A 14930-nucleotide genomic window follows, 5' to 3' on the forward strand; every position below is an offset into this window, starting at 1 on the left:
AAAAAATATAGCTTTTCTTTTTCAAAAAAAAGTTTTTTGTTGTGGTAACATTGGTTTATAACATTATATAAATTTCAGGTGTGCATCATTAGATTTCGATTTCTGTATAGCTTACATCATGTTCACCACCCAAAGATCAACTACAATCCATTCACCACACACATGTGCCTAATCACCCCTTTTGCTCTCCTCCCTTCCCCCTTCCCCTCTGGGAACCACCAATCCAGTCTCTGTCTCTATGTGATTGTCTGTTGCTGTTTTTATCGTCCACTGATGAGTGAGATCGTACTGTATTTGACTTTCTCCCTGTGACTTAAAATATAGCTTTTCAAAGAAGGTTTTGAGCAGTGAAGGTACATGATGAAAATGAAGGAAGAGAAGTAGAAATCACAAAGGAACATTAGGTTTCAACCTTGGGTTTCTCAGAATGTGATCACCAGCAATGAGAACAGTGTTCTCCTTTCCTCTTCAGAAAAGAAACGCCTATCTTCTCTAGCATTTGCTTTGCTCTTGCTTTAAAATTGATTTGCTGAAATGAGCATTTTTATAGCAATTTAGTAAAAAGGAGTATCTAGAACCAGAATAAATGTTAGAGAAATTTGCAACCAATCATCAGCAAGATCTAAAAACAAATTGTTCTCTTTTCCAGGGATACTGATAATTTTTAAAAATTTTCTTTTGATGTTGTCACATTATTGCAGGGAAAGCATTGATGATTATTTTGAAATTGTTTTCAAGCTTTTTAAATTTAGTAGATTTATATTCATCTCCACGTGTTACAAAAGCAAGATTTCCTTAGTGTTGAGAAGCAGGAGACACTTTTGAAATTGGCAGAGTAATCTCAAGAATTTGGGGGTGTGTTCTTTATATGTAAGTATTTTTCAAATTAAAAATTACCATAGAGGTTAATTTTTCCTTTTTCTGGGTGAACTTTAAAAAATCAACTTTTATTTCGTGCCTTAATTATCTTTAATAATTTATTTAGAGTAAGTGATCCTGGAATAATTCCAACAACGAATTCTATAAATTGAGGCTAATCCATTTGAACAACTGAAAGTAGCATATGCTGATTGCTATTTTCTAAAGAGAATTAAAAGAAAGCTGCTGGCAGTAAAGAGTATTTCTTTTTTTTTTTTTCAGTCATTTTATTGAGGGCGTAATGGTTTATAACATTGTGTAATTTCAGGTGTACGTTATTATTTATCAGTTTCTGTATAGACTGCATCGTGCTCACCACCAATAGTCTAATTTTTATCCACCACCATACATATGCGCCCCTTTACCCCTTTGACCCACCCCCTAACACCCGTTCCCTCTGGTAACCACCAATCTGTTCTCTTTATCCATGTGTTTGTTTATCTTTGACATATGAGTGGAATCATGCAGTGTTTGTCTTTCTCTGTCTAGCTTATTTCACTTAATATCATACCTTCGAGGTCCATCCATGTTGTTGCAAATGGCACGATTTTGTATTTTTTATGGCTGAGTAGTATTCCAGAGAGTATTTCTTAATATATAAGGAATAGCTTCTCAAGAAGCCAGAAGTGGTACAGCATAGCAGATTTAAGAGCTATTGTTCGCGCCTTTACATTTTAAAGATACACCAAATTTAAAACCTGTGTGTAAATTATTGGGCAATTACATGGGTTTCTTGTGAAGTTAATCTTTGTTAATTAATGACCAAGTGCCTTAGCCCACCCACAAGGAAGAGTTTCTTAAGTTTACACAGATTCCAAAGAGCTCTGGGCAGATGTGGAACTAATGAACAGCATCCATCCCTTCCAACCCCCAGTTTCCCAACACCCCGAACCAACAACACAACTTCTGTGACTGGCACCTCTGTCCGCCCAGTTGCACAAGCCATAGCCATGGAGTCATTTTTGGTATCTCTCTTCTCTTCACACTCCATATCCAATCAACCACAAAGTCCTTCTCAGCAAAGTTCCTATACAGAGCTGTCCATATTTGATGCCCTCACTTCATCATCTCCCCTTCTTTATTCAATTCAGTCCAGCTGGTTTATCATCTCTACCACTTCCCCATGATCAAGGTCACCAATGCTGTACATCTAGCCAAAGCCAGTGGTTCCTTTTACATTCCCCTCTTACTCAACCTGTCAACAACATTTACAGCAGTTGGCCACTCTCTCATTCTTGCAAGTCTTCTCTGAACCTTTGTAAGATCAGAGTCACCCGGATTTTCTCCTAACTCAAAGGCCGCTCTTTCTCAGTCTTTTTATTTTGCTTGTCCCCTCTAAAAGTCCACTATATTTTAGGTGGCCTAAGGCTCGGTCCTTGGCGCTCTCTTTTCTCTACTCTCTCTCTAATCCCTTGACTTCAAATACTACCTCAATGTCTATGATCCTCAATTCCCACCCCACTCCCCAAACCCTAGAATCAGATATCAACTTAGAAGCCCAATAGGCATCCCAAATTTTACGAAACCAAAACAAAGCTGTTTACTTCTCTGCCACTCCATCTCCCCTACCAGCCTCCTACCTGCTTCCTCACTTTCAGTAAATAGCACCATCATACTCTCAATTGCTCAGGCCAAAAACCTAGGGCTTATTCTGATTTTTCCCGCTCCCTAAAATCTTGCATTCAGGCCAGCAGTGGATGTTGTCAACCCTACTTCCAAAATATAACCACAACCCTGTGTCTCACCACCTCCACTTCTCCCACCTAGGTTGACGCCATGAAGATCGGCCTGATTTTTGCAGCCACCTTCCAACTAGTCCCCCTGACTCCACTCTTATCGTTTCACAGTTTAGCCTCTACACAGCAGGCAGAGCAAAGATCAGACTCCTTAACTCCTCTTCCTAGAAACCTCCAATGGTTTAACATTACCCTTAGACCAAAACCCAAAATCCTTACCATGACATACAGGGCCCTACAGGATCTCCAGCCTCACCTCTTGCCACTTCCACTCTCACTCCCTGCATCCTCCTTCCTGCCATCCCTTATCCCTCAAACATTCCACACTCTTTTCCATCCCAGGACTTTGTGCTTGCTGGTCCCTCTGCCTGGAAAAGTCATTCAACAGGTCTTTACATGGCTCCTTCTCATCATTCAAATCTTAACTCAGATATCACTCCCTTAGAGAGGACTTCCCAGTCCACTCTACTTCAAAGCAACCTTTCCACTCACTCTCTATCATACTGCACTATTTTGTTTTCATTACCTTAAATCATCTTATTTTTCAATCATGATTAATGCCTGTCTTTCTCATTTAGAATCTAAGTGCTTGGAGGGCAGCGAGTCTGTTTTATTTTCTGCTGTATCCCCACATAGAAGGTGGTCAAAGACAATGTGCCACTTGACTGACTCAAGGTCACAATTAGTCCTCCCCAGGTCATGGAGAGGAATCTGGAAGCAGGACGCTGGACCAAAGACTGCTGTGGTCTGGGGCTTCCGTGATGCCTAAGAGGGTAACCTCTCTGGGAATGGGGGACTCTTTCCAGCCAAGCTTGTTACTATTGGTTGAGGAACAGAAGGGGCTTAACTTATGAGTGTCAGGACTTCAATCCTCAAAGCTGGAAAGGGCAGGACATTCAAGGACAAGTTACAAGGACTATAATGATAATATCAATAACAACAACAACATATACTGAGTGTGATCTACGTGTTAAGCACTATGCCTAGCACTTCATGGGAGTTACCTCATTTAATGCTCACAACTTACCTGAGGGGTTGGTACTGTTTTTTTTAATTGTAGTAAAATATGTATAACATAAAATCTACCATTTTAATCATTTTTAAGTGTGCTGTTCAGTGGTGTTAAGTATATTCACCTTGTTATGCAACCATCACCACTATCCATCTCCAGAACTTCTTCATCTTCCCAAACTGAAACTCTGTCCATTAAATGTTAACTCCTCATTTCTTCCCTCCCCCCAGCCCCTGGCAGCCACTATTCTACTTTCTGTCGCCATAAATTTGACTATTCTAGGTACCTCATATAAGTGGAATCATATTGTTCTTTTATGTCTGGATTATGTCACTGAGTGTGTTTTCAAGGTTCATCCACATTATAGCACACATCAGAATTTCCTTCCTTTTTAAGGATGAGCAATATTCCATTGTACATATATAGCACATTTTGTTTATCCATTCATCTCTCAATGGACACTTGGGCTATTTCCATCATTCGGCTATTGTGAATAATGCCGCTATGACCATGGGTGTACAAATATCTTTTTGAGTTTCTGCTTTCAATTCTTTTGGGTATATACACAAAAGTGGAATTGCTGGCTCATATGGTAATTCTGTTTAATCTTTTGAGGAACTGCCATATTGACCTCTATAGTGGCTACACAATTTTGCTTTCCCATGAATAGTGCACAGGGATTGCACACTGTGCAATTGCCAACGCTTGTTATTTTCCTTTTTTTTTTAATAATAGCTGTCCTAATGGGTGTGAAATGGTATCTCACTGTGGTTTTGATTTGTATTTCCCTGGTGATCAGTGATGTTGAGCATCTTTTCATGTGCTTATTGGCCATCCATATATCTTCTTTGAAGAAATGGTTATTCAAGTCTTAAGTCCATTTAATTGGGTTGTTTGTTTTTTTGTTGTTGAGTTGTAGGAGTTCTTTATATATTCTGGATACTAATCCCTTATCATATATGATTTGCAAATATTTTCATGGGTTGTCTTTTCACTCTGGTGATAGTGTTTTTTGAGGCACAAAAGTCTTACATTTTGATGAACTTTATCTATTTCTTCTTTTGTTGCCTGTGCTTTTGGTGTCATAGCCAAGAAATCATTGCCAAATCCAGTATCATAAAGACCTTCCACTATGTTTTCTTCTAGGAGTTGTTTTAAGTTTTAGCTCTTATATTTAGGTCTTTAATCCATTTTGAGTTAATTTTTTGCATATGGTGTAAGGTAAGGGTCCAACTTCATTCTTTTGCATTTTGAAATCCAGTTTTCCCAGCACCGTTTGTTGAAAGACTGTCCTTTCCCTTGGCACCCTTGTCAAAAATCATTTGACCATAAATGTGAGGGTTTATTTCTGCGCTGTTTGTTCTATTCTATGGGGACCCATATGTCTGTCTTTACATGAGTACCACACTGTTTTGATTACTGTAGCTTTGTAGTAAGTTTTGAAATCAGGAAGTGTGAGACCTCCAACTTTGTTCTTCTTTTTCAAGATTGTTTTGGCTATTTGGGGTTCCCTGAGATTCCATGTGAATTTTAGGATGAAATTTTCTATTTCTGCAAAAAACGTCATTGGAATTTTGGTACGGATTGCACTGAATCTATAGATTACTTTGGGTAGTTTTGACATCTTAATAATACAGTAGTCCTTCCTTATCTGAGATTTCACTTTCTGCGGTTTCAGTTACCCGTGGTCAACCACAGCACAAAAATATTAACTGGAAAATTCCAGAAATAAACAATTCATAAGTTTTAAATTTCATGCCATTTGCTGTTCTGAAGAGTGTGTGAAATCTTGCACCGCCCACTCCACCCTACCTGGGACATGAATCATCTCTTTGTCCAGTGGATCCATGCTGTATATGCTACCCACCTGTTAGCCACTTAGTAGCCGGTTCCGTTATCAGATCGACTGTCAAGGTATCGCAGTGCTTGCATTTAAGTAACCCTCATTTTACTTAATATTGACTCCAAAACACAAGAGTAGTGATGCTGGCAATTTGGATATGCCAAAGAGAAGTTGTTAATCTCTTACCGTGCCTAATTTATAAATTAAACTTTATCATAGGTATGTATGTATAGGGAAAAACATAGCATATATAGGGTTTTGTGCTATCTGTGGCTTCAGGCATCCACCGGGCGTCTTGGAATGTATCCCCCACAGATAAGGAGAGACTACTGTGTGAAGTCTTCCAGTCCTTGAATACGGGATGTGTTTCCATTGATTTAGGTCTTCTTTCATTTCTTTCAGCACTGTTTTCTAGTTGGCGGTGTACAAGTATTTCACCTCCTTGGTTAAACTTATTCCTAAATATTTTATTCTTTTTGATCCTATGTAAATGGAACGGTTTTCTTAATTTCTTTTTTAGATTGTTCATTGTTAGTGTAAAGAAACACAACTAAGGGGCCAGCCTGGTGGCATAGCAGTTAAGTTCGCGTGCTGCACTTCAGTGGCCCTGGGGATCACCAGTTCGGATCCCGGGCTTGGACCTACTCACTGCTCATCAAGCCATGCTGAGGCGGTGTCCCACATAAAAGAGCTACAACTCTACAACTATGACACACAACCATGTACTGGGGCTTTGGGGAGAAAAAGAGGAAGATTGGCAACAGATGTTAGCGCAGGGCCACTCTTCCTGAAAAAAAAAAACAAACAAAAAAAAACGACTTCTACAATTTCTAAAAAAGAAAAAAACGCAAAATTTTTGTGCATTGACTTTGTATCCTGCGATTTTGCTGAATTTATTCATTTTAACAGGTTTTTTGTGGAATCTTTAGAGTTTTCTACATATAAGATCATGTTATGTGCAAACAGAGAGTTTTACTTCTTCTTTTTCAGTTCCTACTATTTTTATCCTTGCTTTATAAGTTAGAAACTGAGTGTATCAGATAAGAATGCATTCAGCTGAAAGTAACAAAATTTACTGGGGCTTGACAAGTGAATTGTTTAATTTTTCTCACTGAATAAGAAGTCTAAAGTCCAGAGCTGGTGCAGAGGCTCCATCACACCATCAAACTGCTATGCTCTTTCTGTTTTCACTCCTTCCTCTTTAGCTGTTGACTTTCCTTTCCAAGCCACAAGATAGTTGCTGCACCTCCAGGATCATGTCAGCATCGGGGCAGGAAGAACAAGGAAGAGTCTTCTCCTCTCAAAGATTTGTCTTATGTTTGGAATGGATTCTGCCTCCACCTCACCCGTCAGTCAATTTGTCCTTATATCTTTGTAACCATAACTGGGTCACAAGCCCACCTTTAAACTAATCCCTGGCCGAAAGGAAAGAGATTTCTATGACTGTTTTTGACCAATCATAATTCATGCCCTGGGGCTGTGATAGAACATGGGACCACCTGAGGTCAAGGGATATCATGCCAATATCTGAACAGATCCATGCTCTGTTAGCAGGGGGAAGGAAGAGATGGCTTTTGGCAGCCCACGGTATCAGTGGAACTGAGGCACAGAAAGGTTAAGCGGCAGAGCCAAGATTCTCCTCCAGGCAGTCTAACTCTGAAGCCTGCTCTCCTAACCAGATAAACAGAGGGACAGGAGGTCTGGTGCCCAATAAGCCAAACTGAATTAATGACTGAGTATCTCTTGTTATCTTGGGGCACAAATGGGAATGGGAATATAGAGACGTGGAGATATCAGAATCTCCTGGAGGACTTTTCTAAACTATAGCTCTCCCCAGACATTCTGCTGTGACATCCAAGTACACATGTGGCCCACAGTCAACCCCACTGGGATCAGTGTGTTCATGAGCCACTGTTAGCAATGGCTCTGTTGAATTAGGGGGAAAAGGTTAAGAACTACTTTGATAAGAAATATGCAAACTCTACTCACATTCAGTTTTACGCCTTTTAGTTGATTTGGAGGGATTTCCTTTTGTATTCCAATAACATTTCTTTACAGAAAATTCTAAATCCCTGTTGAATTAAGTGAGAAAGAGATTTGACTCTACTGAGGCCAAGGTACTGAGGAAGACACTTTAAAACAGCAAATGTCTGAACAGTCACCACTTTAAGTCCTTTTTTGGAACAAGATAAAGAATTAAAAAATATATAAATCTAACGGTTTCTGCATTTAAGAGTAAGTTGAGTTTTAGTTCAAGTAATTCAATTCAACAAATATTTATTAAGTGCCAAGTATGAGATATTATACTCACAAAATGAGTAGTTCCATAAAAAAACTTCAGGGAAGTCTGTAAACCCTTAAAATTTCTTCCAAAATTTCAGGATATTTACTTAAATGATACATACATTTGTAAGGAGGCCTTTTTGTTGTTGTTGTTGTTGTTGTTGTTGTTGGGGAAGATTCACCCTGAGCTAACATCCGTGCCAGTCTTCCTCTATTTTGTATGTGGGTTGTCGCCACAGCACGGCCGCCGATGAGTGGTGTAGGTCCACTCCTGGAACCGAACCCAGGCTGCTGAAGCAGAGCACGCCAAACTTAACCATGAGGCCAAGGGGCTGGCCCCTAAAGAGGTCTTTTTAACCTTCATCAGATTCTCAAGCGTATCAAGTGTTTGTCCACGACACACAAAAGGTTGACTCACTGATCAAAATGGCCCGTGCCCACAGATGGGGTGTGGCCACAGTGGTCCTTAGGCAGAAACAAGATGCATCACAATGTGGGTGGCATTATTTTGGTTCCAAGAGGAACTTCACCAGGGATGAAGGAAAATTCCAGCCAGTGGACAGGGATGAGAACATGGTTCAGCCCACAGAGGAAGAAGACTGGCAAGAATTCTAGTCATACAAGTCATTATTTTGCTCTGCCAGTCTGACCAGACACACAGTGTAGGTGAGAGTGGAAGGCGAGAGTTGGTGGCTCCAGTGGTATCATGTTCAATAAATACCCGTCTTAGGGAGCGACAGAAATTCCAATTTCTATTTGCTGTGCCAATGGGGCATTTTACATGCTCTCAAGCTTAGTAATCATCGACTTAGGAGCTGATCCTATGGGTTAGAAATCTTAAGTAGAGCGTACCCTGGGCATCCATGGATTTTTAGTGGTGGTTAGCTTGTCATATGGCAAGATGCACAGAAAACCAAAGAACTCAATTACAAATGACTGCTATATCTCCCTGACAAGAGAAGGGAAGAGACCAGGCGAGCACGTAGAGAAATTTGGGGTGGAAGTGATAGGAGTTGATGAACTCAGCTTTGTGAGTGAAGTGAAGACTTCCTGCAGGCACTGAACCATGCGAGTGTATAACATTATTCAACAACCGTAGGCAGCAGTGAAGAAGAGATGGCTACAATAGTTAAGGTAGCGCAGTATAGTGATTACCAGCATGAACTCTGGAGCAAGATGCCCTAGGTTCAAATCTTGGCTCTGCCACCTACTGGCTGTTTTTGACCTTAGATAAGTTATTTAACTACTTTGTGCCTCAGTTGCACCGTAAAATGACGGTGTAATAGTACTTGGGTCATAGGATTGTTGTGATGATTAAATGGGTTAATCGTTGAAAAGGGCCGAAAGTAATGTCTGACACAGTAAAAGTCCAAAATCATCATTAAGTCAGGGATGAGAGCCACCAGAAGGTCAAGGAGGTGAGAGTATTTAGGGATCTAGTGAGTTAATTGATGAGCCATATGGCCCAAGGTAGAAAGGGAAGAAAATAAAATGAAACCTGGAGGGGCAGATAGGCTTGGAGGATAGGGAAGAGTCAAAAGGGAAAGAATGAGTTTGATGAAGACAAGGTAATGGAAGAGGTAGACTGATATGACTCTTTGATAAGTGGGGAATTTAGGAATTTTAATTTTTAGAGATGGCACATTTGGAGAAATAGCAAACCCCAAGGCAAATAGAGGTGGCCAAATGGATGGGAGATGAATGTTACTGGAACAGAAGAGCTGGGGGCGGAGCACCTGGGAAGACAGGGATGTTCGGTCGCTGATCTAAGGGATGTTGAAGGTCTCAGAAACAGTAAGAGCAGGAAAACAGAAAGTCAAATGCCAAGGTTCTGTAGTCCAGCTTGCTTTACCCACACACACATGCCCTCTGTCCTTTCCCCCTTTCTAAGGCACCTCAGGATCACGCATGTGATACGTTAATAGCATGTGGGCTTTGGAGTCAGGCTTATAACAGTCCTGACTCACTTCCCATTTACTCGCTGCTAACATTAGTTTCTTCAAGTCTCTATTTTCTCACTTGTAAAATGGGACTTATAATATCTGCCTAATAGAATTGTAGGGATTGAGTGAAATAATGTGTGTGAAGCACTAGTGCATAGTTAGTGCAGAGAAAGCAACCTTTGACGTCTGGGCACTGGGCTGACGCTCCCAGCCAGACCATGTTGTTCTCCTATTGAACATATACACTCTCACAGGACACTGACACCAGACAAAGCCACTCTGAGACCATGATACAGTGAGACAGAACAAGGTCGCTGTGCAGCCCACAAAATACCAAACCTTCCCTTCTCTCTGCTACTTCTTAACCAAATCCAGCTTTATCTCCCACTCCAATCTGCCCTCTCCAGAGATAAGATTTCTTGAGATGCCCAATCATGGAATTGCCCCTGCTTTCTGATAGCACCCAATTTAGAGTGGGCTTCTAGCTTCATTAGACCCTTCCCAGGAGTACCCAACCAACACCCAAATCCTATAATAGGTTCTTTCTAACACCCTCTGGTGTGTGTTCTCCCTGGCTGCAATGAGCAATAAACCCAGTTTGTTCAACCATGGGTGTCTTCCTAATGGTCTGAACAAGCTCCTTGGGCTGAAGGATGCTGACAGTGCTCAATTAATGATAGTTGTTATTTTGGGAGTTAGTTCCTCTTCCTCTTTTGATGTTGGAATATGTTCACAAAATGTAAATGTTGTATTTCTGAGTAGTGTTAAATTGCAAAATCCGAGATAATCCTAACTCTATCATTCTGAAAGTCTGTGATTCTAAATTTGACACTCCCAAAGATGAAGGGAACTCATTAATTTATTCTATATTATTTCATTTACAAGTATACAAACAACAAACATCTCAGTGGCCCATGTACAGTCACTGTTTTTGGATCTTTGCCATTAAAAATAATGAAATTCAGAAGAATGGCCAAAGCCGCGTGTTCTACACTAAACTGATGACATTGTCGGTTAGTTTCGTGAAAAAAAAAATCTTGGTGATACTTTTAATCTCCTCTGGGATCACTGAGTGCCAGCTAAAAAGGAGTCTCAAGGTATTACAGAATACTTTTCTCTTTATCTAGAATTCCCTGCACAGCAAGTGCCAGGTTATTATTTGGCTCATAATCGCTTGGTCCTTGTTAGTTCAGTATGTCCCAGATTTGAAATGATACAAAGTTTTAGCCGTGTTTGTGTAAAGGCGCGGTCCTGATCCAAGTACAGTGAAAGCCTCATAGGACTGTAGGGACATCTTGGCCCCTTGGAGCAGGGAGGGAGCCAGTGACCTGGGCATTGTGAAGGGACGTCTGAAACAACTGTTGATAGACTGCTACCACCCACACTTTATTTTTTCTCTCATCATATCAAGGAGAAGACGGTTAAGATTCCCTTAAATTCTAAAATTCCAGCAGCCTAATATTATACTTTAAGACTCTTGCTCTAACTGGCTGCCATTCTATTCTTCTTTGCCCTATAATGTGAAATAAATTCAGCACACATTTTCTGAACACCTGCTATATGCAAGGCACAATTTTAGGCACTGTGGAGACTGTAAAGATGAAAAAGACATGTCCTCACTCTAAAAGAGCTAGAGAGTGGGCGGATGGGGTAGGGGGATTCAAGGACACAAACGAACAGGCCAATGTAGAATGTGAAAAATAAGCTCGTGAACTTCTGTAGGAAGGTGCCTGGTTAGAAGGAACTTGAGGGAGAGAAGCTGCCATTTAAGAGTTGCCAGCTGCCTCTCTAAATGGAAATAGCAAATCATCTTGGTGCAGAGTTTCTCTGTTCTGGGAAGAATTATGTAGGTGACTTCTCTTGGTGGTGTAAATGGAAGGGAAGTTGGTACCTATTGTCCTGGGACAGAGTGTAGCAGGACTCTGGTCTGACCAAGGATACTCTTTGGAGGATCAAGAGTATTATAAGCTGTTAGAAAAGAATTTTTTTTTTTTTTTGCTGATGAAGATTGGCCCTGAGCTAACATCTGTTGCCAATCTTCCTCTTTTTGCTTGAAGAAGATTGTCCCTGAGCTAACATCTGTGCCAATCTTCCTCTATTTTTTGTATGGAATGCCACCACAGCATGGCTTCATGAGCAGTGTGTAGGTCTGTGCCCAGGATCCGAACCCGTGAACCCTGGGCTGCTGGAGCAGAGCATGCAAACCCACCCACTATGCCACCGGGCTGGCTCCAAGAAGATCTTTTTAAAGAGGGTATAATCATGACTTTCATACAAATGCAAAATGAACATTTGTCAAAGATTTTATTTAATTCATTAAATAACAAGGGAACCATAAGATGTCACAGTCAATTCAAAGGGCAATTCAAAGTACCACACTTGCACAAGTCAATCATGAATGCTAAAATGATTTACAAATAGATGCAGAACTGGCTTCTCCCACATACAAAATAGAGGAAGATTGGCACAGATGTTAGCTCAGGGACAATCTTCCTCAAGCAAAAAGAAGAAGACTGGCAACAGATGTTAGCTCAGGGACAATCTTCTTCACCAAAAAAAACACTGGAAGACAATGAAAGGCACAGAACCCCCAGAGAATCAGAAAATCCAGAAAGATGTGCCAGATAGCACCTCATTTTTCACTGAAGACATTCAGTAGTCTTTTGGTCTATTTTAAAGTCTTTGACAATTTTTCCTACAAACCTCTTTGGGACACTGAGATTGTCCTGATCGAATCCTACAGCGAGAGAAAGGCAGCAATGAGGGAAGGAGGAACTCTCCAGAGGGAAGGGGAGACACAGACTCAACACCAGGGTCTAGGGGGCTGGTCCCGGCATGTGGCTGAAGCAGTCCCTCTGCTCCGGAGCCCCATGGTCCGGCCAGCATGCTGCAGGAACAGTGACAGAGAACGTGAATGTAAGTCCGGGACCTGGAGTGTTGGAGACCATGCAAGAGGCCTGTGCGGGTACTTCAGCCAGCAAGGACATCCTACAGCCGTGGACAAAGACTCAGCGGCTGCGCCAGGTGGGTCATCACTGGTGGTACTGGTAGTACTGAAACTGGACCCCTAGTAGACTGGTCAGATTTTTTAGTTCTTCATCTTCATGAGGCATTTGGAAGTAACACCCCGGATTATGAATATTTCAGAGGAAGCAGAATTCTGAGAAACCTCAACGTTTAAAAAGAAAGTAGAGAATTGAGGTTGGCAATTTCTTAGACGCAAGTTTCAGGAGAGTGATGGTTACAGATGCCAGTGACTAGGAGACTAAAAAACAATGGCAATGAGTGAAGATAACAATTATGATAGTAATAATAATAGTAATACAGCAGATGCCATTTTCTATTCAAAGCAATTGAGACTGGTTATTATTTAGTTAATTGAAAAACTTAGCTAAAGCATGGAATCATAAAAAAATTCATAAATATCTTAGGCATTATTTGCACTTAAAACACATAATTGTGTATGCAATCACCAGTCAATTGGTACACTGCAGCCAAAAAGCCTTTTATTTGAGTATAGGTCTGTGATTAGAATTCCATATCATGTTTCTTGAGTAAATCACACTCATAAACCATTTTGTGGGCAGAATCCTTCTAGAGCCTTATTGTTTTCCTCAGTCTTTTACACTAATTTGGCCCATATCTAATTTCGTAGCAATTCACTTTTATCAAGTCTTTCCAAAACATTCACAAAGCATTCAAAAGAGGTTTCACACAAACAACTCTCTTTTTGCACTTAGATGATGTTAATTTAGTACTAGTTAATTATGTAATTATAATAACAAGCCCAAATGGAATAAAAAGATTTGGGACCTATTGTAACTTGAAGGCTGAGAACAGCAATGTCAGATATTTAGCATGCTGTAGGCGTGTCATGGGTGTCTATCTGTATGTTTGAAGAGGAAATGGAGAGTGGAAGTGAATCACATGGATGGGTTAAGTAGACCATAGTCAACAGAGAGTCTATGAAATATAACATTGATTGCATTCTCGCTAGATCCAAGCATCAAAGTGTTGTTTTAGCCTTATCTCATTAATCTTCTCAGAAACCAATAAATTAAACACTATTATTATCTTCATTTTATACACAAGAAAACTGAAGCTCAACCTGGTTAAGTCATTTGTCCAAGGACCCACCAAGCCAGTAAGTGGCAGTAACAGTATTTAAACACAGAATGCCTTATTCTGAAGCTGGTGTTTTTAACTCCTTCTGTATAATACTCCCTTTTGAGAATTCTGGAAGTGAACTGAAGCAGAGAGGAGAGGGTTGCCTCAGGGGTGTAATATATATCAATTATTTTGCCTCTTGGGAATAGCACCCTGATTTTCCTCTGAAATAACACCTCTCTGTGCTCTCAGGTCCACATACATCAGATAGAATTTACCTCCCTACCCTACCTCCAGTACCCTAGCTCCGGTAGCGAACATGTGACCCAGAAATGGCCAATGAGAGTACTTCATCCTCCCAACCACAGTGACTGGCTAAGAGATGGACACATGACTCAAGTCAGGCTAATGAGAGTCAAGCCTAGGACTGTTCTTAGTAATATTGGAAAAGGTACTCCTCTACCCCAGGATCACCAGCTAAGGACAGAAGCAGCAGGCATCACTGCTGTTGGTGAAATCCTGTCATGAACTCAACACAGGAAAGCAGAGCCTAGAGACAAAAAGAAAGAGACCAGTAACTAAGCAGTTTTTGAGCTTCTGGATCCAGCCATGCCTGAACTTTGCAAGACCAGTTTCTAATGATGTACCAAATCCAGTTTACTCCTCAAGGAGCTGGTGGTTGAACTCAGACCTCATGGATATGTTAAAGTTATATCAAACAAAAAATGTTTAAAGATATGCCTCCTTACTCAAATGTGAGCCTTGTCTATTTGTCTTTATTTACCTCTCTTTTTCCCTTATACTTGTCATCATTCCTTTATTACCTTTCTGACCCACTATAAATGACTAATTAAAATTTTTTTCCTGTTTGGAAATATATTTCCTGTCTAAGTCTACAGGAAGACATGCATGTACAAAAGCACAAACATTTTATCTGTGGAAACTCTTTTCAAATGAAATCTTATCTGGAATTCCAGGATGTAAAATTGTAGCTATTCAGGTTGAAGGGGGTACAGGGGGCCTGAGGCGGTAGACTGACAACCTCTGCTATGACAGCACTTTCATCTGACAAATCCTTGCATTTGTAT

The sequence above is a fragment of the Diceros bicornis genome, chromosome 25 (assembly GCF_020826845.1).
Source record: "Diceros bicornis minor isolate mBicDic1 chromosome 25, mDicBic1.mat.cur, whole genome shotgun sequence".
NCBI classification, from domain to species: domain Eukaryota; kingdom Metazoa; phylum Chordata; class Mammalia; order Perissodactyla; family Rhinocerotidae; genus Diceros; species Diceros bicornis.